Source organism: Pteropus alecto, unplaced genomic scaffold (assembly GCF_000325575.1).
Source record: "Pteropus alecto unplaced genomic scaffold, ASM32557v1 scaffold115, whole genome shotgun sequence".
Lineage (NCBI taxonomy): Eukaryota > Metazoa > Chordata > Mammalia > Chiroptera > Pteropodidae > Pteropus > Pteropus alecto.
The window spans coordinates 1,356,822-1,380,078 of record NW_006436814.1 but is presented as its reverse complement, the minus strand read 5'-3'; positions in this window follow the sequence as shown (position 1 = coordinate 1,380,078).

Below are 23,257 nucleotides of genomic sequence, written 5' to 3'. Positions count from 1 at the left end.
CTTACATTCTTACGAGGGGCTCTAAAAACTGTGCAATAAAACATCAAAATGTAAGTAAATTATATTGTGGGTTACAGATGGCAAGTGCTTTAAAGAATAAAAACAGAACACGATTATGGCCAGGAATCCTGAGAGGATGAGATTGTAAATGGGGTGTCGGGGTGGGCGTCCTTGTGACAGCTGGACGAGGGATGACCAGGGAAGTAGGAGGGGAACCGAGAGGAAATGAAATATAAAAATGTTGTCTCAAGTACTTTAAAAGTCATGGTAGGAATCATCGAGGGTTGCCTTCAAAATACTTAATATGATCTGGTCATCTGGAGCCACGGCTTTGTGAAAGATCTTGTGTGTTGAGTGTTGGAGGTCTGTAGGCTGAGGAGGGAAATGTAAAATTTCTACTGGGTGGAGTATAATGGTGCCCTGAACCAAAAGCTGTTTTGTGAAACCGGAAGATAAGAGAGGTAAATCTGCATAGCCAGCGTCACACTCAAACGAACAGCCTAAGGCATGAAGAGTCGACCTGATCCGAGATGATGCCTCCACAGTACAGAAGAGGAGGATGGTGCCCACCAGGGTGACCGGAGACAAGATAAAAACGAGGAGGAGCTCCTAGCTCTGCCCACTGTGGCTGAGGGTGTAGTGGAAATATATATCTTGGGTGATATCTCTCCACGCTGTTCTGAAAGCGGAATAAATCAGGGAGATATATCAGAGAGACACTCCTCCGATTCAAGCCGAGAGTGAGGGCTTTGCACACTCTCTCAGTTCTGACCAAGGTTTGACATGTTAGAAATGTGCCTAGGGCCAAAATCCTAAGGAGACTCTCCGCTGAGCCAAAAGACAGGATGTAAATTCTGAAGCCTCGGGTCTAAAAAGACAAAGGATGGAGCTTTTTGTCAGAAGAAACCATCATCTCAAGAGCCGAACGTCTATTGGAAAGTTGATCAAAAAATTGAGAAATTACAAAAAAGGAGCTGTTCTTTGTGCCTTTGGAGCCATGCCTGTGACAGATCTCTACCGTACACTGTCTACCACCTCAGGATGGCGTTCTTGGGCCAAAAGGAGTTTTGTTGGTGGGGGAACCAGAGAGCTGGGGGAACTGAGGTCTTAGGGATGCAGGCTCAACGAATGGAATTCACCACGTGATACTTCTTCTCTTGAGGACTTGGGGTGGCCCATTCCATCCACAAGGCACCATGAAAGGTATTTAAGGGCTCAAGGAAATATTTGAGAACTGAAAAAATTTATTGGCTCAAAAGGAAACCGTAAATTTGAAATGAATAAATATTAATTTGCATAACATGACATGATGACCGCTTCTTTAATTGCTAAATTTAGTAGTCATAAAAATTACACTGAACTTGAAAACAATGTATGGATTTTCTCTTTACAAGGATTCTTATGTAGGCACAAGAGCTTCCAACAAACTGCTGTCAATCATGAGTTAAATTACTCATAGCTAAATAATTTCAAAAGCAAAACTATAACTTAAAATTTTGTTTTTATAGCAAAAAAACTCCAAAAAACCCTACCCCGTAATGTGTGGTGCGGGTACATTTTAATAGGTGTGGTAGGGAGTGGAGTCGGGACCCCCAAAAGTAAGCCTAGGGACTAAGGGAAGTGAACATAGCTCTGACCTGAGGCCATATGGTGGATGTCAGGGGTTCAGCGTGCATTTGATCTGTACAGTCAGGAAGCCAAGGTGTATAAAGACAAAATAACAGTTACGTTATAGGCTTTAGAGAAAAGGTCTGCAGTCCACACATCAGGGTTTTCAGTGAAGGCCTCTTTGCTGCAGCTTCCTGAGCTCTAACTCTGCCCAGCCCCCGACCCTCACCTCTACCCTCCCCTGCTTCCTTCCATAACATGGCCTCATTCATTTACTTCAGTGACTCCTTTCTGGAACAAATTCTCATACAGCAATCCTTTCCAGAATGCTACAGTGACAGAGTTCTCAAAGGCTGTGATTGATGGGATTTGAAACACTTTCTTTTTGGAAATATTTATATTTGATCCCTTTTGGACAGACTGCACATAACTAGAGCTTATCACATTGCTGGAAGTCACGGGCAGACTCTAAGAGACAGCAACCCTGAGTTGCAGAAGCCTGGAGAGTAAAGATTAATATCCATTTGTGCTTTGCCGTCCTCAGCCCCTGATAACTGTAAATAACGTTTGGAAAAGATCAGGGTGCGTCATGATGTATTACATGGTGGCGGTGATTCTGGTTGTTATGTCTTCAATGGTGATTTATCATTCTCTGCAGTGACACAAATCATGGCCCTTGCCTGACATTCTGGAATGTACGTATGATCTGCTGACCGTAACGGTGATGAATTTGTGCTTATATCATAACATTTTTAACCTGAGCTAAACCTGACCTCCTGCTCCAATTTGGAAAGGTATCAAACATACGTTTTTGAAAATCCTTGGTTTTGCTGGTATTACATGAAGACTCTCTTTTCCACTACTTAGGAAAAGTGGTACGAATAGTGCGAAGGTCAAATTTGAGATGAAAAACATTTTCTCCGTTTTTTTCTAACCTGTTATCTTTTCAGCAGAAATAACACAGTGAGTGAGAGATTAGCACAGACTTGTCTCTTTGCAACAGCCAACACCCTGATGAGACGAAAGGGAGCCTTGGGAGTTTGATCTTCCCAAATCTGAAAATCAAGTAGAGGCTGCTAATCTCTCTCTGGGTCTTTATTTGAAGTATGTGTGGGCTTTTGTGGGCCAGCGTTTGTGTCTGTGTGCATATACACTCATCCCACGAGTGGGGTTAAGCCAGGGAACCCCAGACTTCTCAGGCTGCCTTTAAATGCAATAATTTTCTCTGAAACAGGGTATGGGGACTCAAGAAGGTCTATGAAAAAAAGGCCTATGTGAAAAGGCTGTGTTTCTTTGGATCCCATTCCTTTCTGTGAAGTGTGGGAGCAGTATGAAATATCAAGAAAACAAAGAAAAAAAAGAGGAAAATCTGGTTTTTCCTATCTGAAAAGATCTTTCTATTCAATTCAAATCGATTGCCTTTTTTTTTTCATTCCTATGAGGAGCCCAAGGATTTGGAGTTAGGAAATAATATTTGAGTTGCGATTCTTCATTTAAACACATAACTTAGAAAGGAAACTGCAGTGTTTTAGACCAAAAACTTTTTTTTAAGGTATTTGTTCTAGATTCTCAGTTTGGAGACAGAAAATGAGATAATGCTCCAACCTGGCAAAGCAGTGAAGAGGGTGACTGTCCCCAAGGCTTCGCCTGGATCAGAGCACAGACCGCCCCCTCCCCACAGTCAGTGCTGGGCTGCGGCTTGCCTTACCTGATGCCCTCTCAGTGTCCTTGCTCACCCACAGATTGTCCCCAGTTTTCAAACGCTTGTCAACGAGCTAAGATGACAAATTTGCCTGTGATAATGCTGAGGCAATATGCATTTCAGCTGAAGTCTCCTGGAATCAACTCTGCTCGGGCTGCCGAAGCCTGCCTGCAGTGACTTTGAGGGCAGACTTTCAGGTGAGTGCCAATCCAGGGAAAAAGAGAAGTGCGTTGGGATCCGTCACACCCATCACCCACTTCTTCACCGAGTGACACATTAGATGCGACCTCTTTCCTGCCTTCTTTCTCTAATTTTGACATGTGGAATTCTGATTCAATCGCAAAACAATAGAAATTTCACAAGTACTATGGGAAGCGACATTCATTTGCTAAGTTAAAACACAAACGAAGAGGAATGACAGTGAGTTTTCACTACACGCCAGTGCTCTGCACAGTACTTTGTCAGAGACGCTGGGTTATTCATACTACCCAGAGCCTTGGCACACTCCATTCTCTGCCACATCCTACTTCTTCATAAACATCTTATCTCATCCAACCTAACATAACTCCTAATACTTTATATAACCATGAAATTCAACACTCCACCTTCATGGGATAGATCTTCTTTTTCAACGCCCAATCTTTCTCAAACTCGCTTCGTATGACAACAACATTAATTGCTATTTTATGCACATACACAGACAGACTTCTTCACAACTTTACTTCTTGGTAACTTACAAGTGCACTGGTTGACAGCATCCTCAATTAGCAGAGTCATTTCCATATCCTGGACATATACATTGATCAGAAAAGATGACAATTTATTTTTAGACAGACGCAGACAGCATATTTTAAATATATTTCCCATTTGGCAAAAATGGTGTTGTCGCTAATGTATGTACAATATTTCCAAAAACATTGGTACTTTCCCATAAATATCTTCCATATTTTTTTTTCAGTGAGTAATAAAAAAGGTTGAGGTGGGATGTGTTTTATCCCACCACATTATATCATTCCTATTTTTCCTCTGTGTTGGATGGCAATCGGGCGCCCCGATGCCAAGCTTCGGAAGCAACAGCATCTGGCTTCTTGGCAGATCCTGCAGGCAGACTTGTTGCCAGCCTCTAAGCTGTGTCTGGGTCTGTTGCATGGTTTGGCTGCAGATGGACTCTCTGGGTTGCCTCGTGCTTCTGGAAGCCGGTCCTGGCTTTCCTTTGATGCTGAGGACTTTACTCATTTTTATTCATTTGTGAAGACGGGCCCATCCAAATGCTTTATGAAACAAACGCTGGAGAACATTAATGGATCAAATTTTGCCTTTGAAAAGGCAGAGGTCAGTGTGTACTTGGACAGGAGACGTGGCATTCTGAAGATGGGTCTACACATGTCCGTGTGTCTTTCCATGAACTTCTATTCTAAGGAGCTTGGAAACAAGCCAGTGATGTGTTACGATCTCTCCCTTCCCCAGGATGAGGCTGTGTGGTTCCCTGGAGAGACAGAAACCCGGGAGAGCTCAGACTTCCTCAGATCGGTGCAACCTCCCATTTCTTTTGTCTTTTCAATAAATCAGATCCTGAGGAAATGAACACACATGACGAAGGCCCTCTCGTCTTCTCTCCTGTGCCATATTATGGCCCCTGTGAGTGTGAGATTATACCATGGCTACGAAGAAGGGTGAACGTTAAGTCTTAATTTAGTCTGAATTAAGCACACGTATCAAAGCCAGATCACTTCCGTTAGTGTTCCCTGAGGCTCTGGTCTCTGGAGAACGGCTATCAGATTTTCTTAGCGGTGCGAAACCCTTTCACTACTGATTTTTTAATAACCCTGATCCACTAAAAAACTATGCTCTGCACACACATACACATCCATACCTTAATTAACACGTAATTTATTTTTAAGGGTTATTATCAGGATTTCATGATATTTCTTGAGTACATTCACTCCCTCATTGATTCATCTGTCAGCAGCCATTTACCAAACACTTATTATTTGCTAAAACAGAAAATTCTGCTGTTATGGACTTTCCATTCTACTGGGGGAAGATGAGAAATAGAAACAATTATCAAATCAATTAACAGAATAATTTTCGATAGTAATAGTGCTCTGAGGAAAAAAGACGGGGTCATGTGATGAAGAGCGTTCGTGGGTAGCGACGTCAGATTGGTTGGGAAGGATTATTTAAGGAAATGACATTGAATGACAATGAAAGGAACCAGCTAATCTGGGAGAACTTCGCTCCTGGAAGAGGAAGTTACAACGGGCAAAGACAATATGGTGGGAATGATGTTGGCACCATTTGAGGAACAGAAAGGTATTAGATGTTATATTAGAGAATGAGGAGAATGGAGGTGCTGTTAGAGAGATAAGGGGGTGGGGGCGGATTCACAGGAAGTGCTGCATCACTGTGCGTCACGGTGAAATGCCTGCAGTTTATTTGAGAGCAATGGGAAGCTTTAAGAAGGGGAATGAAATGATCTAATTTATATGTCTTTAGAAAGTTACTCTGGCTACTCTGTAGCGGAATAAGAGTAGGAAAGGTGAACTAGTTAGAGGTTGTTACAATAGCGCAACAGACTGTTTCAGATGACGACACTAGTAATACCTGCATTTATTGAGTGCTTACTGTATATTAGGGACTGGGCCTGCTTTATCTAAGGTGATCCTCGTAAACAAAGAAAGTCTGACTTAGGGATTGTCTTCCCTACTTAATAAGTGAAAAAACAGGATTTCAACCTATGTGTATTTAATTCAGTTAGGCATGTTGCCTCCTCATGCTTTGAAACCAAACCAGAGAAGAAAAGATACATTCAGGTTTCAAAGCCTTGCATATCAATAAAATGAACAAAGTTCTTTCATAAACTCTATTTGCGATTATTAAAAAGTAATGGCAGATTGCTCTCAGAAAACACAAATAACTCAGACAAAGACCTCCGTTTATCGAGGTTTAGGATGCCTTTTTGTGCGATTTAAGAATCAGAAATGCAATTCTGTTTCTAATACAAAAAGCTGGGTTTTCCTAGATCTTGCAAAGCTTTCCTTCACCCCTAAATTCCAATGGCTCTTTGAATGCCTCTTGATATACCCACGAGCATGGAAAAGAAGGATTTCTTCCCCTGAATTTTTCAGGTGACATATTTCACATGCCTTTTAGTCACTCAAGTTATCTATTTACTTGAGCTGAAAGCTTCTGGAGATATTGAGAAAAGGACATTCTAATATACCCAGAAGCAGGAGAGGGCTCCGTCAGCAACTAGGGATGTTTACTGTTGCCTGTTGTTGCACATGTAACAACAACAAAGATAAGAACTGTAAGATAGTATCACTCCCACAGAGACATGGCTGACTAATGGGAGGAAATCTGTGTGGCAGTGAGTTCTTCACCAGATTTTCCCATCGAGAGTAACCTCAGACAAAAGAACTCTGTTCTCAAATCATCACTGCTTAGTTAACTTGAATGATTCTTTTTTTTTCTTTTTTTAAATTATTACAAATGTCATTTGCCCATCACTTTTATATTGGTTTCCACTTCTGGTATCGTATCACTTTCTATAAATAGCAGAAGCTTGTTCTTGTAAACTTACATTAAACATCATCAAACTCCCTCAATTAGTTGAAATAAGTCTAACCTAATTAATGTAAACTAAAGTTTTTATCCCTATTGAGCAAGCAGAATCCTCCATCAAGATGACGTGTTTATTTAGACTCAAATGATCAAATGCTTTGAATCAAATAAGCAGAGATTTTTAAAAATCAAATATTCGACTGAATTGACTGGTCATTTGCCTGAATGTATCAATTAATCTAATTAAAGAACTAGAACCAATTGTGTATATATGTGCAATCATAGCACTGAAATCACTTTCATTCGGAGTCCATTTTTTTCTAGTAACTTTGACGGAATGTTTTCCTTGATACTAAAACTTTGTATACTCCACTTATGAGCAAATACTTCCTCAGAATTCTGCTACTTAGTTTATATCAGTTGAAAATGTTATGTCCGCTTAAAATACTAGCAATCTTCACTACAACTTATTGAAATGTAGCTGGTTTCACGGCCTTATTATCACAGACATTAGAATCTGGACATACTGACTTTGAGATTCTCATTTAGGCCTGAGCAGTGAATTATTACTTCATAAAAATATTACAAAACAAAAGTGGGGATGATCTTGAAGACTGAAGTGTCTTCTTTACTAAATTGGTTCCAAACCTTCGTAAACGTCTAACTTTTCTGGATTCAAACCTAATAGCTTTGGGGTTTCTTCTTTCTTTGAAAGCATGATATTTTAGTTAAGGTGGGAGGGTCGGCTGTAGGAGAGAGGTCTAGTCAGCGAGGTGACTGTCAGGGTCCCTAGGGCTTTTCTCTTCAGTGCGGGCAGCGTTTGGTTGGGCGACAGCATGCTGCGTTCCGTGAGTTCCGCATCGTGGGCAGGCTTCTGGCGCAGCGGACAATTATAAACCCTTCAGAGCAAATGCTCTCTTGGATGTATCATCCCTACGGTGTGGTGAGGTGATCGGCATTGCTGGTCCCAGTTCTAGGACCCCCCTAACACCAGCAAGGTAGGATCGATCTGTGGAATGCTGGGAAGGTTTTCGGCTCCCAGGAAAATAGCCCTAATGAGACTGGACAAAGGGTCAGAGCATGTCTTATTACACATTAAGAAACTTATTTAAATTTCTTCTCCTCTCTCCCCACCTGGAAGTTCCCATCGACTTCCTGCTTTCACTGACACCTGGTGGCGTTCTGAGGACCCTGCTTTCCTCACAGCTCTCACCAATGGATGCTATTTTTATCCTACAACCTACATATCACAAGCTCTAGAGGTGCAGCGGGTGTCCTTGCTCGCTTTGCTGCTTCCTCTTTCCTTCTTCAAAACCCTCTTTTGAAATACATGCCATTAAGCTTTAGTACTCATTGTTCCTCCTCGTTTTTGAGCCTATTGATTTCCCAGTTTCTTTCGGTCATTCAGATATGACTTTGGCACCTTGCTCCTAACCCCCCTCTCCCAAAGTCATTATGCATGGTGACTGCATCCTCCACGTCGATGATCCAGCTAACATCCTGGCCTCTTTAGTTCCTCAGTCTCTACTTCTCCACAGATCTTTTCTTCTAGAGGTCAGCCACACGCTCCCTAGACCTTGTCACTAACAGCTGGACAGCTTCTGAAATCTCAAATTTAGGAATCTCATTCTTTGACCACCACCTCCTATCTTTCTTGTTAATGTTCTATTGTCCCCTCTGATAGTACCGTGACACTGGCACGGCTGAGAATCCACTGGCCACCTCTGTTTTTTCACTGTTCCATCACCGCCACCACTACCACCATCCACACACACATATTCTCACTTACTTTCTTAGCTTCGATTCCTGGCCCAGCCGTATAAACGCTCGTCTGCGAATGCCCTTAACAACGGTGCCTCTTTCTTCCTCAATCGGGCATGCTTATTAAAATTCCAATACTTGCTCAACATACCTATCCGCTTATTCTTTGCTAGGACTCAAGAGCTGAAAGTTACTGAGCTGAAATCAACTTAGCTCCATTTAAATGGAAGTATACCTGTTTTTTTTTTCTTTTAATAATTTTGATTTTTCAGTTACAGTTGACATATAACATCAATTTCAGGTGTACAAAATAGTGATTGGACATCTATGCATCTTATGAAATGATCACCCCAATAAATCTAGTATCCATCTGACACCATATGGAATTATGACATTATTGACTATATTCCCCATGCTATACTCTACATCCCTGTGACTATTCTGTAACTACCAATTTGTACCACTTAATCACTTTCTTCTCTACACTCAATTCCCCCAATCCTTTCTCACATCTGGCAGCCATTAAAATGTTCTCTGTAGCTATAAGTTTGTTTCTGGGTTTATTTATTTATTTATTTTATTTTTTTAAGTTTCCACATGTAAGTGAAATCATATGGTATTTGTCTTTCTCTGTCTCACTGATTTCACTCAACATAATACCTTCTTGGTTCATCCATGTTGTTACAGATGGCAAGATTTCATTTTTCATAGCTGAGTAATATTTCACTGTATATATGTATCCACTTTATCCATTCATCCATTGATGGACACTTAAGTTGCCTCCATATCTTGGCTATTGTAAATAGTGCTTCAGTGAATATATGGTTGCACTTGACTTTTCAAAATAATGTGTTGGGTTTCTTTGGATGAATATCCAGAGGTGGACTTACTGGGTCCTTCTTCGTATCTTGTTATAGCCTTTGTTTTAAAGTCTATTTTGTCTGGTATAAGTATTGCTACCCAAGATTTTTTTGTTGTTTCCATTTTTATGAAATACCTTTTTCATTTTTTTATTTTCAGTATGTGTATGTCTTTCTATCTGAAGTGGATCTCTGTAGGCAGTGAATGTAAGGGTCTTGTGTTCTTAATTATTCAGCCACCCTATGTCTTTTGATTGGAGCATTCATTGATTTGCATTTAAACTGATTATTGACAGATATGTAGTTACTACCATTTTATCATTACTATTTTTTTCTTTTTCTTCTTAAGGAAGTCCCTTTAACTTTTTTTTTTTTTTAATACTGGCTTGGTGGTAATTAACTCCTTTAGCTTTTTCTTGTCTGAGAAATTCTTTATCTGTCTCTTGATTCTAAATGATATCTTTGCTGGGTAGAATAATCTTGATTGTAGATCCCTGTTTTTCATCACTCTGAATATTTCATGTCAGTCTCTTCTGGACTGCAAAGTTTCTATTGAGAAATCAGCTGACAGTCTTATGGTAGCTCCATTATAAGTAACTAACTGCTTTTTTCTCGCTGCTTTTAAGATTCTCTCTTTGTCTTTAACTTTTGGCATTTTAATTATGATCCGTTTGTGTGGGCCTCTTTGGGTTCATCTTGTTTAGGACCCTCTGTGCTTTTTGGGCTCGTACGTCTATTTCCTTCATCAGGTTAGGGAAGGCTGGATCTTGTGGGACCCAATGCCACAGTCTTGCCTGAGCCGGGTGCTCTAAGTGTGTCTTTTGTGAAGGTTGTGTAGTTGAGCCTTAATTGCTATTGGCATGTCAGTGGGAGGGCTTGATCCTCAGGTTGATTGGTTGTGAGGACTGGCCATAACTACAGTGGAGGAGCTACTATTCGGGGAATGACCCTATGGAGCAGGATTTGCTTTAGCAGAGCTCTGGTGCTTGCCCAGTCTGCCCTTTGGCTAAGTTGAGTGGTGCTCTGGTGTGGTCTGAAGCCAGCCACCTGGTGTGTTGGTTCTGGGGCCTTTGGAGAGGGGTCCTGTTGTTGGCCAAGGTCAGCCGCTGCCTGTGCCAGAGGCCACATGGTATAAGCTACAAAGTGATCTGCAGATGGTTCTCACTTGTGCTGGGCTTAGAGGTGCCTGGTAGAGGCCAAGCTGTAAACTGAGGCTGGCTGCTGCTAGTGCCAGGCTTGGTGCTGCTCAGCAAAAGGTACAGGGCACACAGAGGCCAGATGCTTCTTGTTTGGGGTTTGTGAACCTTTGAGAGATTCTAGGAAAGTTTATGACATGAGCCAAGATAGGCCATTTGTATGGAAAAGCCACTGGAGGTGGCTTGGGTGGGCCCATAAGTTGAGTGGGACAGTCTCAGGGAATCACCTGAGTAGGTTGAACAGTGTTAGCCAGGTTGGTGGAGACTCAGATATGGCAGCTGCCTAAATCTGCACACTGGGATGGGCAGTGTGCTTAACAAAGGAACAGTGCCCTCTGCTTGGGAACAGGCTGCTCCTCCTGCCCTCACCCTGAAGCCAGACAGTTCAGTTTCTCTCCATATGTCCCTGGCAACTTCTGAGCAGCTGTCCCAGCACTGGAGCTCAGAGTCTGCTTGTGGGCCCTTTAAGAGGAACACCTGGGACTCCAGCCACCCTCTATCATCTCACTCAGCCACAATCTCCACTGGTTTGTACAGAAAGAGGAGTTGTGGGGACTCCTCTTTCTGGCACTGGAACCCTGGCTGAGGAGCCTGGCATAGGGCTGGAACCCCTCACTCCTCCAAGGGAACTTCCTCAGCCAAGATATCCCCCCGATATTTAACCCCCATATGTGGATATGGAACCAGTCTGTTCTGTGTCTCCATTCCTCCTACCACCCCGGAGGTGGCTTCTTTTGTGTGTCCCCAGCTGTAGGACATCTGTTCAGCTAGACTTCAGGTGAATCTCTATGATGGTTTTTCTGTAGTTTAGTTGTAATTTTGAAGAGGCAAGTACAGCGTTTACCTACTCCACCATCTTGACCAGATATACCTCTGCTTTCTAAGGCCAGTTCCTCTATTTATCATCTGAATCTCATCCCTTGTGCTCTTCTAAAGGACTTTACTCCTGCAATTATTTTCTCTTTTTCTTCCTTAATTTCTCTCTGTCTTATATTCATTTTCATTAGCAAACAAACAAGAATCAATAATGTCCATACTAAACACAAAGCTCCTGACAACTTTTCTCATTCTATGTCCAACTTTTATGTGCTTCCTTTCAAAAGAAATTCTTTGAAATAATTGTTATGAATCATTGTTTCCATTTCTTTACCTCTTAGTCTCTCCTAAATCAGTCTAATAAAAATTTCATCCCCTCCATTGCACTGGAATGGCTTTTTTCGAGGTTACTGACGCCGAAGCCACGAATCGGCTCTTTGTCCTCCTCCTAGACCTCTCTGCAGCATTTGCCATGTCTCACTACCCATCCTTTCAAAATACTTTCTTCTCTGGGCTTCCAGGACATGACGTCAGCCTGGTTGTCCTCCTACCTCATTGGCTCCATGCTAAACACCTCTCATGGCTCCTACTCTCCACTTCTCTCTATGTGTTGGGGTGTCCCCAAACTCTATTCTTGACTTTCTAATTTACCTACATCCTCCCAAGGCAATCTCATGGAGTCGAAACTTATCTTAGCTGCTGACCATCATTTTTATTTATCCAGCTCTGATATTCCTTTGAGCTCAAGATTCAGATGCTTATCTGCCTGTTCAGCATCAGATAACTAACGAGCATCTCACAATCAACAGTGTCAACACTGAACTCTTGACTTTTCCCTCCCCTCAGATTGCTTCTCCATCACAACCAAGCTTCCCCCCTTTCCATAAATGACGTCACTGTCCACCCAATTGCTCAGACTAAAATCTTTGGAGTCATTGTTGATTTTTATGTTTTCTGCAAACTCTACATCCAACCCATGAGTAAGTCTTATTGGCGCTACTTCTAAAATACATCCCCAAACTGACCACATCTAACTATCTCAACTACTACAACCAAGGACCAAGGTCCCATCATCTGTCATCTGAACTGTTTCTTTGCCTCTCTTCTCGCCCCCTACTGGCCATCTTGAACAGGGCAAATGAAGTAATTTTTCTAAAGCATATATCAGATTGTGTCACTCCCCTAAAGCCTTCTGATGTCTTTTAATTATGCTGAAAATGAAATTCGAAGTGGCCACTGTAGTCTGGATGCTGTCATCCCCTCTAACCTTCCCTGGACACCATTTCCCTCACAGTCTTTTCAGCCATACTCTTATCCTCAGTTGGGACACTGCACCTGTTGTCCCGATGGTTTGGAGTCCTTGTCCCTCGGATCTTTGTGTGCCGGCCTCCCTCTCACTTAGGCCTCAGCTCTAACGGCCCCTCCTCAGAGGGCCTTCCTCAGGTGCTGGCTTGAGGAGTGCTCAGGCTTCAACCCTAGTACCCAGGTGCTCTCTCTTATAGGGCCCTATTTTACCTCAGGGCACCCAGAAGTACCTGCAATGATCACATTTGTTTGTTTTTTAGGCTTGCTCCTTGTCTTCCTTAATTAGAATATAAGATGTCTGACAGACTGACAGCTAAGATTATGCTTCTTCCCATCTACCACAGAAAAATTCTGTACGGTTTAATAAAATGAACCTATCCCTTTAATGCGAACATTCTCCTCAGCAATTCTCATGTTAATGAAAACATCAAAAATACCCAGTGAGTAACCTATGAGGCTCAGGGTGAAATATGAGTAGATCGTAGATATATCTATATATGAATAATTGATCTCTTTTGTATTTCATGATGATTAATTGGTACGAACAGGTATTTGGAGAGTCGTGACTACTCTTTGAGAGACTTTAGTGAGGTCTGCAGTTGAGCTCAACTTTGGTCATGTCAAATACTTGAAGTACGTGATTAAGATGAGTATGTTGCTGTGAACTCTTACAAGTTTGCTTTGCTCACTTTCTAAAGTATAGTTTATATTCAGGCTGACACTAGATTTAACTGATGCCTCCTGAAGACACTGAGCTCTCCCTGCTCCAGGCCTGCATGTCTAGGATGTGGAGGACTAGGGGGAGCACGAGTTCTGAAGATGGAGCTTCCTTAGTCATGAGACAGTAAAGCCTATGAAGATGCTGGGTGCCTAATTCCCAGGGATCACCTTGGGGTGAGGCCAATATGGGTAATGCCAGAAGCTTTGGAGGTGGTGCCATGTGGCTAGAAACACCTTCAGCGAAGCTTAAGAATATTACGAGATACAAACTGAAGGAGCAGGGGTAATGGCAAAGGCATCCAAAGAATCCCTCTGCCCTGGGAATACATGCAGGAGGAAATCCTGTCCAGCGGGGGAAGTGAGTCAGAGCTTGCTCGCAACACCAGAGAAGGAGGACAGTCCCATTGTAGGAGCAACTTGGTAGTTTCTACTCCTGGGCTTTAAAAAACTCTCAGATTTCTTCATATTCCATTGCTGAATCCTAGAAAAGGTGTCTCAGCAAGGGTCTTTAGGAAAACCTGTCTGTGCGGGGAGAAGCAGGTCTGGGGCCACACCCTGAAGGACCGTTGCTCAGGACAGCACCAGGAGGGGCCCCTTTAAGGCATTTCCGGTGTACCCAGGGCCTTTCTGGGGAGTTGGCAGCTATTCAGGAACTGTGCCTTACCCCATCTTGTTAGAATATGAAACTAAAACTGGATATGGTGCATTTAGGAAGGTGATCTGCAGTTTACATTGTGCTTAAAGTTCCTGAAGCTATCTATAGTAAATGCTTAAAATAGGCTGTAGGAAATCACTTAAATTGTCTTGCAAACATCCATCTAATGCTTAAACAAAGTCCAGGTAAAGATGAGAAAAAGGCTGCCAGCAAGCAGTGTTCTGTCTGCCTGGGAAGCCCCAGGGAGCGGCAGGAGGAACATCCCGAGGGGAATCACCACCCTGGACTTGAAAACAAACTCCACTCACTCGAGTCTCTTTTCATCCCACTTGATCTCAGACTCATTCTCAGAGACTGAGGAAGTTGAATACCTTTTCACTGTTCACAAAGTGACTGATGAAAATATCCCCGTGTGTGTCGGGGAGTTCTATTTAAAGGATATACCCCGAATGTACCATTTTCACCGGCGGTAGAGGGTCTTGTGACTCATTCTGCCATTTGGTATGAAATTCTCATGTGAACCATGGGTGGCCCTGGAGGAGAGAAGGAGCCTGATGCCACCACCACTCGTCTCCTTATGAGGAAAGGGCAAACTGATGGTGACAGCAAGCAAACCAACCAACCGCCACGTACCTGGGCAAATAGCACCTGATGAGCCACAGAGGAGAAGTGGGACATGGCACCACACGGGGCTCCTCCCATGAGCATCTCTCACGGCCCCTGCGTAGAGTTTCATTTGCTCCTCATATCATGTCAAGGGATGAAAAGAAGCTATTTGTTACTCTAACAGGTTCAGACTCTTGATATATACCATCACCTTGATAGAGTATTTCAAGTGTGATTTAGCGGCATTTATTTGATATTTAGTCAACAATCACTTGTCCATTCTCTATGAGTCAGCCTCGTGGAATGCCTGGAGATCCAGAGAAAGGAAAGATAGAGTTCCTATTGGCACAGTGAGGAACGCAGACCAGCAAATCAACAGTGATGGCTCCGAGAGCCGTGCTGTCTGGGAGGTGTGCAGAGTACGTCATGGGGGCAGATCAAGGTTAAGTTGCAGAAGTTAGCCAAGAGAAGAGGAGGAGAAAATGCATTCCCGGGCCTGGAAGAACTGATGCTGGGTTTGGATGTGGGAGGGAGCAAGGAGGTCCTTTCAGAGATCAGCTGGAGGGAGGGGTGGGTGTGCGGGCACCCGGGAGAAGCTGAGGTCGGTGGAGTCAAAGCAATAAAGATCCTTCTAGGCTGTACTGAGGGTGCTGGCATTTACTCTGAAGTCTGTGGGAAACTTGGTATGTTCAGGCTTATATTTTAGAAAATCATTCTGGTAACGTTATAGAGGACAGAATAAAGAGGAACAAGACTAGAAGTTTAGAATGAGGGTGAAAGTGTGAGATTGACAGACATGTCAGAAGTAGAACTGACCAGAGTCAATGAGCCACTGTATAAAGTGGGAAGAGGAGTGGGTGTAATGTCCAGGCTCTGACTTAGGCGAGCCTACTTTTGTTTATAAATTAAAGCCTTATAAATTAAAGGAGACTTTTTCAAAGGAGACAACACTTTAAAAAGTTTCCATAGTAAACATATTAAAGTGTCCAAGGCAAACTCAAATATCTTAATTTTACAAGCTTATTCCGGGTTTCAGTTTGACTTTGAATCAAGAGGCAGAGAGCTCTAAGCACCCAAGAGGAATCTGGATTGCACACTTGAGTTATGATGGCTTGATGTTCTCAGGGTATATTACAATTCCCACTTAGATGGAGTGTGACCTTGAACGCACAAAGGATGAGGATCCCAAGAATAGAGATTCTGCAGCCATGCAAACGAGATATATAAATATGAATGTCAAGCCACTCCAATGCATGAAAGGCTTTTAACATGCCTGAGAGTTCCAAAGTGCACTGGGCCTCACATAAGCACAATGGAATGATAATGAAGACAACCAGTAGCGGGGACCACCCACCCGCGGTTTTATAGCTGTAACTAGGAATGAAGGGTCTCCCTGGAACTATTGACACTGGATGGCATTGTCATTTTTAGCACATGCTAAAGCTGTGATTGTGAAAGGAATTGTCTCTGTTAAACCGGAGCCAGACTATTTATGGACGTCCCTGCTCCCACCGCATTCCTGTGCCATGGCCATAGGTAAGGAAAAATGAAAATGGCTGCTTGGTTGCCATACATTTTCCCATCAACCCCCTGTCCATGCTTAATTAACCGAGGAAGAAATATGCTTCAGAGGCCTCTTTCTGGAGGGCCTCGAGCTTAACTTCGGCGTAGGCCCCTAGCTTCCTATTTATTCCCCGGTTTTCTGAGAACTCTTGGGTCACAGTCCTGTCTCGGGCCACCCAGAAAGCTCCGGGTCAAAGGAGTGCCCTTCACCTTGATTCGATTTTCCTTCTCCAACTCTAAGAAGAGATAAAATTACTTGCTTTAGTATGCGGAATGCAAATATTAGATGATAATAACTTTATTGTCCTTGTTTTAGAAACACACGTGTGCAAGAGCACACACATGCGTGTGTGCACGTATGCACAAAATGTTCCCACAGCCCATGCTCTAGAAGTGAGCACACGGAAAGAGTTTTTGTGCCAGTCTTTTTATTTTTCTGTAGTTAAGAGCAGTCGGTGCATGAAGAGTGTGCTGAAGCTTCAATCGTTTTCAAGTCTTTCCTATTGGTTTTTTGACTCAGCAGTCCGAGTAGATGGACCAGAAGGAAGACTGAGTGCTGAGAAGTAAGTGGTCACTTTTGGTTTCAGCCTGGTCTTGGGACCAGGCCAAAGAAAAGGACTTTGGGGTCAAGTAAGTTTATGCATTTTCTTCTCCTCTAAGAATTGCGGTTTCGTTCACCAGCTGCACATTTGGCTTTTTTTTTTTTTTTCTTTTTTTTTTAAAGTGACTTCTAGAATGAGGAATTCATTCATTTCAAGAGAGCTTACGTGCCTGGCACTGGAGCTGACACAGCCCCTTTCTGGCGCTCACTGGGGTTGCTCCATGTAGCAGGAATTCTGTCGGGGCTCACAGAAAATTTGCAAATATAGACACCCACCCGACAGGCATCGAGGCCAGAAACGTAGTGATGTAAAACAAAAATGAACAATCTCTGCCAAGTAGGTTAGTCGTTTCACAGGGACTCAGGGACAGCAACACGAGGGGTGAAGTCATCAGGGAATGGCCCAGTGAGACCTAAAGCTAGCAGCCGATGAGTGTTCTGCAGTTCGGGGGATGCCGTGGAGCCATCGTGAATATATAACAAGCCACAGAGACGGCGCCCCGACCGCAGTGCAGCACATCTGTCGGAAGAGTCGGCTCCGGAGTGAGACACACCTGGCTTGGATTTTACTTTTGCCTTTCATGAGCTGTAGAGCCACTGATATGCCAGTCTTGTCAAGACTTGGTTTCCTCATCAGTAAAATTGGGTATGAAAATAATATAACTTTCTCATGGAATTACTGTGAAGTGACGTGAAACAGTGACTGGAGCATCTCAGTAAAATAGTGAATGAGGTGTTAGTTTATGATTACATGACATCCCTGCCTCCAGAGCCAAGAGCATGGATAGGGGACGGTCCTGGGTTTGGGCACAGAGTAGGGAACATGTGCCTCGTGACCCTGAATTTTGATCAGAATTGTGACCTTCCAAATTAGGCATGGCTTTGGAATAAAACACTGATTCTGGATTTTGCTGGCCTTGATCATCTCTGACCCGCCCCCACAGACGCACGCACCGCCCACCCGCTTCACTGCTGATCCCAGTTCCTCAGGGTTCACAGGACCGTGTAAGGCCACCTTCACCACCAGAGACACCATCTGTAACATGTTTTGTCTTCATCTCCCTAAACGAACAGGAAAAGTACATGCCTGAGGACCCACACGCCTTATTTCATCACTTTCAGTCAATTTTTATGTTGTCTGCAGCACAAATTTTGCTGAATTTCCAGCAAGAGCCCTTTACCCAATGGGCCCAAAGTTACAGATGCTCAGAAGACTCTCCATTTCTACCCTCAAAGGAACTTTTGTTTGACTGGAGCCCAGCAAAAAGCACCCCAGATTGTAGTTCTGATTTTGAATGAGCTTCAGATGTATCTACGTCTCACGGACAAGGAGAGTTACCGGTAGGTTAAGGGAACCAAGGGCAGATACACACAGCTTCCTACTTGCGGGGTGGAGGAGAAAGCAAGGGGAGACGGTGGAGGGAAGGAAGCAGCGGGATGGGCGGTAGATTAAAAATGTAGACAGAAATGCGAAAAAATTACCTATGTGCTTATTACAGGTGGAATCGGACATGGCTTTAGAGAACAAAATCCCAGAATTCAGAAAAAATAATTTTTCGGACCTAATGACTCCAACTAAAAGAGAAATAATTTTTAATGGCAAATTTGGTTATTTTTGACTCCTTTAATTTCTGAAGATGAATGTATATTTCATCTCCGATGCAGTATTACAGCTATCACAGAATGTGAAATTGAGGATACAGTTTGGCAAATTGTAATTCATGCAAAAAATCAGATATTTATACCCAAATCATGATTCCCTCTTACCACTGTCCTGTAAAACACTCTGTGCTTATGTGTAATGTCTGGATACCACTTATGACAACATTGGGTGTATCTAAAAATCATGGGATTGTGAGGTTGTAACTAATAATTCTTGATGTAAATTCTATGGTGTGCTCTAATTTTCATTACTAGTGTTTGAAATTTAAGTTTGTATTGAACTGAGTTAATAGGCATTTATATATACCCAAGGACTCTGAATGCTTTTGAGTTAGGTTAAAAATTTCTAGAAAAGCCTCAGTATCTAACACAGATACCTTTGTTTCCAGTGGCATCTAATCTGTTTATTCTCAAAAAGCAACTGGACATAGCCGTATTATTCATAACAGCCAAAAGGTGAACACAATCCAAACGTCCATGGACAGATGAATGAATGAATGCAATGTGGTGTCCACATACAATGGAATAATAGTCAACCATAAAAAGGAGGAAATTCTGATATATGCAACGACAAAGCAACCTTAAAAACATTATGCTAAATGAAGTAGAGAAGTCACAAAAGACAACCGTTGCATAATTCTGCTTACATGAGATACCTAGAATAGGCTAATTCATAGAAATGGAAAGAATAGAGATTACTAAGGACTAGGGAGAGTGGAGTTATTGTGTAGTGGTTTACAACGTTTCTGATGTAAAAGTTCTAGAAATAGTGATGGTTACACAACATTAGAAATGCCATTAAATTCTACCCTTAAAAATGATTAAAATGGTAAGTGTTATGTCATGTACAGTTTACCTCAATTAAAAAGAAACAAACGAGCCAGAGAAACACCACTAAGCTCTGACTACTGGGACCTGTTCTTTGTACGTAAAACCTGTGTGAAGAGCAGAGGTTTGTTTTGTATCTCAGTGTTCTGACGACACATCTTCGCAAAAAACGAGGTCGGGGTTCAGAGAGAGTGAACGAGGTGCAGACAGAGATGAAGAAAGGCGTTCTCGAAACATTTAGATGGTTGCTATTACAGCTGAGGGGAAAAGGGCGAGGGACGGGAGGGTTTAAATAAAGACGTAAAAAATATCAGAGTCTTAAAAGAAAAAAAAGGATCAGCAGTGAGAACTATAGAGACAAAAAATGAATAAGAGAACTAGTTGTGGAATAATTAGAAGCTCTATATGCAATACTAGAAGCTTCCTGCTTGTGCATTTTTTCTTAATTGCTGGGGGAGAAGGGAACTTTCTTTTTTCTTTTCAAACGTCTAGTGCTATTTTTTTTTAAACACCACTAAGTATGTTAGCCTGTCCTAAATACTCACTCATAGTGATTAACCCGATGTCCCCCGAAAGTTTGTCATGGATGAGCCCTCTTAGCTTGCGAGATTTTGCTGTAGAACTGCTCAAGGTCACCAGCCTGGTCCAACAAAACTGGGATTATTTAGATTTAAAGTTCTTCAGTTTAAGAAATGTGTCCTAAACCGCAGTTGTTGGTGCCCTTGGCGATGACATCGGGGAAGAATACAGAGAAGACCGTCCGATGGGCTTTGAAAGGGACAGTGAGCGTTCCAGTGACATCAGCCAGTTCAGTATACAGTGATGAAGTTTTGAGTGTCAATGGAAATAATGTGGCAGCAACTAAGATGCCAGGTGGGAACCCGTTTAGAGAGAACCAATAAGAGTCAATCCAAGTAAGATTTTTGGGAGTGGGGTGCGCATGCGCCTAGTTCCTTCAAACCCTCACCATCATCCGTAAGAAGGGAAGAGAGGCGAAAAACATGAATTTATCTACGAAGTCCGTTCCTTCTAGAGGCAGGCGTTGGGGAAAGAACCAGGGACACGGCTGGGTGGGGCTACACCGTGGGAGAGCTCGAGGAGGGTATGTGACCAGCCTCTCTGGACTTAAGTTGACAGTGACCGTAGCTCGAGTCCCACCGGTGGCTGTGAAACAGAGCCGTGCAGACTGGAAAGCCCTGGGCAGGAGTCGGGTAGACGAGGAACATAGCAGAACTGCTGACTGCCCGTCATAGACACGCTCCAATGGGATTCGAGAGAGGTCCCTTACGCTGACCGAGCTAAGAAAGAACGCCCTTGTGACCTGGAGTCCCCGTCCAAACGATTCACACGTACGGATAACTTTTGGCTGGTGGTCGCAGCTGCTGCTGACAGCTTCGCGCGGCTGCCCGCTGCCCTGCATTGCACAATGGGGAGTCGTCCTGCTTCTCCCCACCAAGGCCGGCCAGGAGGTCTGTCTGTTGCCACTGCTGCTGCCGCCGCTGCTGCTGCTGTTTCTCAGCTGTCCACAGCAAGGCCATGTGCTTGAAGTTGGGCACAGTGTGCCTTTGAGGGGGCTCTTGGGCCCATTCATTGCAGCTGTCCCACCTGTGCTGGCACGGAGCAGCTGCCGGGCCCCTGCTCACGCCCTGCCCACAGAGCCCAGCATGCGCCGAGCGCCCTTGGTTCTGGCAGGCTGCTTCGGCCACGCCTTGCTGTCTACTGTGACCTCGTCTCCTGTCTGGCACTGGCGGCTCCCTTTCTGCCAGTCGTTTGGCATTTCCCAGGCCCAGGTCATAAGTCTGATGTCCATGGAGGCTGGTTATTTGCCCACGCTTATTCCGTGACTTCAAAAGACTCGACTAACCAGGAACTCAGAGATGTGAGCTCTTGATGGCAGGGGAGACTGGTCAAGAAAACGTGGTTGAACCGATGGAAAGGTGTCACTCCAGCTGCCAAAACAACTCAGAATTTGCTCCTCGTGAGCAATGGGCTAGTAGGAACCCCATTATTTCCTAGGGAGCATGTTGGCCTCCCTACCTCCCTGCTGACGTTCCATGGTGTATTTTTTGGTGCTGGTCTTTAAATGCAATCTTGCCTTAATTAAAGGTTCTTCTGCCTCTTAGCAACTTTTTGACTACACAACAAAATTTATCGGTAATTTAAAATCTTATATAATTTTTGTAAATCGCTGGCTATGGGGGGCGGGGAGCATTTCATTGACAAGTGCTGGAAAGTGAACTCTGTTTTTTCCCAACTCAGCATAATGAGCTGAACTTACAAGTTAGATAAACATAACCTCCATGGACACTATGTCTATTTCAGACTACAGGACACACTCTATTTCTACAGGATTGTCTTGACTAAGTATCATGTTTACACTATATTAAATTAAAAATATTTCCCCAGAGGGAGCGACATTATCAAGATGACAACATAGGTGGTCCCCTACTTCATCCCCCTCACAAAAGACCAACTGTCCACTATCCATAGACAAGACACCATTGTGAAAACCCGGAACGTGGGAGTGAGGCTGAGACACTTCTGGACGGAAGAGATGGAGAAGGACCACGTCAGAAGAGGAGGAGCAGCTACGCTCTGGCCAGTCGCCTGCCCCCCAGGCCAGCACAGGGCTGCACTGTGAGGACCCCCTGGGCCTGCAGTATCTCCAGTGGGAAAAACAGAGACCACAGTGGACGTCCGCTCTCTGAGCATCGCCAGGTGTTTCCCAGGAGGCCCACTTGGGTCTCGCCTCACGGGGATTCCTGGGGAAATCTCGGGAGATCAGGTAGAGATGGAGAAGCGAAGCGGGCTCGCAGGAACCAGTGTCAGACTTCATTCCTGTGGCATGGAGCCCCGAGCAGAGATCTCCGCCAGCAGCTCGGCCCTTGTGCACTGTTGGTGGGAGTTTGAACTGATGCAGCCACTATAGAAAAGAGTATGGAGGTTCCTCAAAAAAGTGAAAAGAAGACTACCATGTGATATAGTAATTCTACTTCTGGGTATATGGCCAAAGGAAGTCAAATCACTATCTGTAAGAGGTATTTGCACCCGCATGTTCATTGCAGCATTGTTTACATGGGCCAAGACATGAAAGCAACCTAAGTGTCCATCAATGGATGAATGGATAAAGAAAACGTGATGTGTGTGTGTGTGTGTGTGTGTGTGTGTGTGTGTGTGTGTGTGTACACACACAATGGAATATTATTCAGCCATAAAAAGAAGGAAATCCTGCCATTTGTGACAACATGGACAAACCGCAAGGGCTTTATGCTAAGTGAAATGTCCGATGGAGAAAGATGAATACTGAATGATCTCACTTATATGTGGAGTCTAAAAAAAAATACCTCATAGAAAGAGAGAGCAGATTGGTGGTTGTTGCCTGGAGCGGATCACGGTGGGGATGGTCAAAAGGTATGAACTTCCAGTTATAAGATGAGTGGGTTCTGGGATCTAATGTGCAGCTTGGTGACTGTAGTTAATAATACATATTGTATATTTGAAAGTTGCTCTCTTAAGAGAGTAGGTCTTAAAAGCTCTCACCACACACACACACACACACACACTTGTAGCAATGTAAGCTGGTGGGCATGTAAACTAATCTATTGTGGTAATCATTTCACAACATATATACAGATCGAATTATTATATTGTACACCTTAAACTTATACAACGTTATATGTCAATGACATCTCAGTAAAGCTGGAAAAGAGAAAAAAAATATTTCCCCAGAATTTCTGAGCCGAATTTTTAAAACAAGCTAGCTTCAAGACCTCTCGTGTCTTAAAAGCTGCCTGAATAAAATAAGAAAAC